We start from the raw sequence: 4,560 nt of genomic DNA, 5'->3' as shown, positions 1-4,560 counted from the left end.
GTGTTTACAGTTGAATTAATAACATATCTATAAACTCTTTATAAGCCATCTATAAGGGAAGCCTTATTGTAAAGTGGTACCAAAAAAGCTTGCACAGTAAATTCTCAGTCAATTCCCAGTTTTTCATACATTTTACTGTATATAGATAAAATATTCTCAAACACGTAACGTGTGAAAAAATCCAACCATCATTTGTCAGTTAAAAGACTTTTTTACAGGATTGTTCAAATTTTCTTAAGAGAATAATTCTTTAAGCTTGATTCATTTTGGACTTTACTATTTGACTCATTAGCGCAACTAGTGTTTGAACATGGAACTGCATCCACCATCACCACGCCCATTTAAAGGACAGATGAATGACAGGACAGGGGCACTTCAGGGGGCCAATCAGATTTCAGCTGGGGCCAATGCCCCTGTGACCCCGCCCCTAAAACCGCCCCTGCCATGGAGTGAATAATTAGCTGATATAACAATGGATCTACCTGCTGACAGAGCTGAACTATTTGTTACTAGTGTTCACAAACAAAGGTTTAATTAAACTATGCACACCTTGTTTTACATACAGAACAATGATACGATATGTTTGTTTTAAACTCACCAGGTGAGGCCGTGCAGGTAGAGAAGCTGCAGTTAGCAGCAACTTGAAGCCAGAGTCTCTTAAACACATCCAGAAAGTCCATGAGTTCATATTTGACAAGGTTCAGAGTTCAACAGAACAGCGGAGCTGAGAAACCAGACCAGGAGCCAGGTAAAAAGGTAAGTGATTCTATTTTTATTTACAGGTGAGGATCGGGACGTCTTGCTGAAAGAAGAGTGAAGTGCAGAGGTAAGTATTTGTTCTTGAATGAAWATTGTCAATGTTGAGAAGTTATTAAAGTTTGTTGTTCTTACAGGTTCTTTGGAGGTGAGCAGCATGGACCAGAGGAGAGTTTCCAAACAGGTGAGAGTTCTTCAGGCAGAGTGGCCTTAAAGGAGGATGTTCTTGGACTTTGATCTTGATGATTGGTTCCTTGGTTGTCATCTTGGCAGGGAGGAATCGTTGAGTGGTGAGTGACCAGACTGGTGGTTCTGAAAAACAACTTGACACCTTGGATACAAAAGAGCATGAAGGTAAGTTCTAAGGTTCTTCAGAAAACACTTGTGGTGGCTAGTACTCTACCTGAGAGGTTAGATGCATCAGYGTGGACCAGTCGGTGAAGGTGCCTTATAAAGCTCATCAGCTCGTCAAGATGCGGCCGATCAGGCAGAGAACCAATCAGCCATGAGCCAAGCCAACTCTTAACAGTATTATTATTAATTCAACTTGAACGGTGCAGCTTTAGCTAGCCTCTAACTAACAGCTGACGAGCCGGCTCGGGACATGTCCGCTCGCTGAGCTTCACTCTAWCTCCGGCACAAGCTGTGGGTCGAGCGGGTGGAGTTTAAACACAATCTCTATGGGTTTTTCTTATCAGTCGGATCACACACCGGCTGACCAGTGAGRAGCAGAACCAGCTGCTCCAAGCTGTGTTTATTTTTTCCTCTCCCGGTTTAAATTAACATATATACGGCCAATCAGATATCTTTTTTTTTTGGCTTGTTGTGGGAAACATTGGTTATGTTTGCTTCTCTCACTCTTCTCTGACCAGCTCCAATGGTCGGAGCAGAGATTTATAACTTTGGTCGAAAGGGGAGAGTCTGGCCAGGCTGGCCGAGGAGTGCTGAGAGATTTCATTGGATTAGCTCCATGTCGTTCAAGAGAATCAACCAATGGGCCGTTGCGGTCGAAGAAATATTAGTTATAATATATTTTTTTGGTTCATGACAGGCCAGCCCAGCCCAAAATCACCACCGACCCACCAGGCAAGTGTCCGCTATGCCCGATGGTCAGTCCAGCGCTGGTGGAAGCCAATGTGGATTAACTGCGATTAACTGCGGCAAACATCTTGCATTGGATTGTTAGATTTATGTCTAATAGTCAAGTAGTTTCCCTAATATCTGTCCTGTGGTTCCTATTTTGCTAAGAGACAAACAGGGTTGACTCCGGTAGTTATTGCTAAAGCAAAGTAGTAGGCTACTGTTGTAAATGACTCTGACAGAGCCACAAAAACTTTTTTCCTTCATATCTGTAAAACTGGCTGATTCTTTTAAGAAGTGGATCGTTTCTTTTATTTTATTTTTTGTTTTTATTTTAAGACTGAGGAACAGATTTCTCAGCTGGGTTTTCCTTGCTCCGTAGTCATGATGGATGTGTCAGGGCTGCAGTCTGCTTCTAATGAAGGAAACCAGCCTGACTGGTTTTAATGAAGACTTTAAATTCCTCTATTGTTTATCATAAAACACACATAAAAGTTCTACAACACAAGGCATGGCGTTTGCTGTCAGAGTCGTTTTAACTCTGAATCGACTGATCGAATTAAAAAGAATGTGAACTTTGTAAAAAAAAATTTTTTTACAGTTATTAAAAAAGCACCACAGTTGTCTAAATTCTCATTACAAGTATTAACTCTAATTTCTGTCTGATTTGGACTTGTGACAAGAGCACCTGTACAACTTCCTATTTATATCTTTCAAAATAAAAGCACACCCATGCAACTAAGAAACTGTAAAAAAGAAAAAGTAAAAAGAGTATATAGGTCTTACYAGCAGGTGGCACTGTGGCTCAGATARTAAAGCTGTTGCCTCCCAATATGAAGGTTGCTGGATCGAATCCTGACCAGSGACCTATCTGAGTAGAGTTTGSTTGTTCTCTCTGTGCATGTGTGGGTTTTCTCCAGGCACTCCACTTTCCTCCACCAAAAACATGAATGTTGCCRGGGCGGCTGTGGTAGAGTGGCTAGGGGAGTTGTCCTGGAACCAGAAGGTCGCCGGTTTGATCCCCGTCCAGTTGACTCAGTCGTTGTGTCCTTGTGCAAGACACCTTACCTGCCTGGCCTACTGATGATGGTCAGAGGGGCCGGTGGCGCCTGTGTATGGCAGCCTCTCCTCTGTCAGTGTGCCCCAGGGCAGCTGTGGCTATAATTGTAGTTTACCATCATCAGTGTGTGAATGTGTGTGTGCATGGTGGATGTCTGTAGTGTGAAGCACTTTGAGTGTCCTAGATGGATAGAAAGGCGCTACATAAGTACAGTCCATTTACCAACGTTAGGCTGAATTGTTCCTAGGTGTGAGTGAATTGTTTTTATCTTATTTGTCTTTCTATCCCCGTGATGAACTTGCGACTTGTCCAGTGTGGACCCCACCCTTCGCCCAGTGATTGCTGGATATGGGCACCATTGACTCTGAAGGGTAAAAGATAATGGCTAGTAATTTTACTCATTTTACTCATTTTACGACTTACAAGACGTATAAACACTTTTTAAACTCATTTAAAAGTACTGGTTTTAAAAATTCTTCCAGTATAAAAGTAATGTAAGGTGGGAAAAAGCCATTAAGTATAAAAGCTTAGGCAGGACCACAGGGGTGCACAATCCCACCTTTTGAAAAAACAAAAAATAAAAAAATCTAAAGGCCATAATGACTATAAAATACAGTAAAAAGTTAATGTTGAACAATTTTTGGATACACCAGGCTTCCTGTTTTAGCTGTATTTATGTCTCAATTTATAAAACAACATTATTAAACCAATAGGATGCAGTGTTGTATAWAGTACCACAAAGTAATACTTGAGTAAAAGTACAATTATCTTACCAAAACATTACTTTGGTGAAAGTTAAAGTCTCCTTTAGGAATATTACTTGAGTAAAAGTCTTTAAATATCTGACTTTTTTTTGTATGTAAGTATTAAATGTAAAAGTATTGATTTAAAAGGAGCAGTTAGATTTTCTGTGATGACATTTGTGACCTCCCCCAACACAATGCAGAAATGAYTGTCGTATTAAAATAATTTATGTTAAATTTAGGATGCACTAGTCCAGCTGTTTCAGTTTATATACATATATCAAGGCTGCACAAACATTTTCCCTAAAATGAAAATCTATCTGAGGGCTGCAGCCAAATGCAAAAATATAATTCATGAAATACAAATACTTCTTAAGTACAGTCCTTTTATTTTTAATGATTGTGTCCTGCTGGAGTGTGATGTGATTTGTTTGTGTACAAACTAATACACTATCAGGGTTTTATATATTTAAACTTCTCATTTAACCACAGTTAAATTCACTYTATCTGGGAGGGACAATTTGTATGGARAGTATAAGCAGCTGGGATGAAAACGAGCAAAAATGGCACAGCCTTATATATGGATATGTGTATATATTTATGCATGCCATCCACATATTTATCCATTTATTTTTCAGGTGAGCGGACAGATGTTGGGTGTGTGGTCCTGTGTTTTCTTGGTGTATATTTAATATACTTCTAATCTCTATTTCAATCTTTCTAATTACCTTTCTCTTTGTTTTTCCCTCTTTTTCTATTTTCTCTTTACTTAAAAAAATCACTGATGATGAAGAAATTAAGAAACTAATATTAGGTTCTTTTTTCTACTGAAGTAATAAAAAAGGAAAATATGGGACAATAAGATCTTTACTATAAGATGAATTGTTGGTTGTTATTACCCTTACTGTTACTGCCTACCAC

The 4,560-nt window shown here is 39.3% G+C and overlaps 1 long non-coding RNA gene across 1 annotated transcript; it reads left to right on the top strand.

The window, feature by feature from the left end:
• The first annotated feature begins 604 nt into the window (after window positions 1–604).
• On the top strand, window positions 605–1,271 carry LOC106527168 (uncharacterized). Its single transcript, XR_001311350.1, has 3 exons — window positions 605–826; window positions 894–940; window positions 1,030–1,271. It is a non-coding gene; the product is annotated as an uncharacterized LOC106527168 (long non-coding RNA).
• Window positions 1,272–4,560: the final 3,289 nt, after the last annotated feature.

Source organism: Austrofundulus limnaeus, unplaced genomic scaffold, assembly GCF_001266775.1.
Source record: "Austrofundulus limnaeus strain Quisiro unplaced genomic scaffold, Austrofundulus_limnaeus-1.0 Scaffold312, whole genome shotgun sequence".
Lineage (NCBI taxonomy): Eukaryota > Metazoa > Chordata > Actinopteri > Cyprinodontiformes > Rivulidae > Austrofundulus > Austrofundulus limnaeus.
This window is presented reverse-complemented; position numbering and strand designations above follow the sequence as displayed.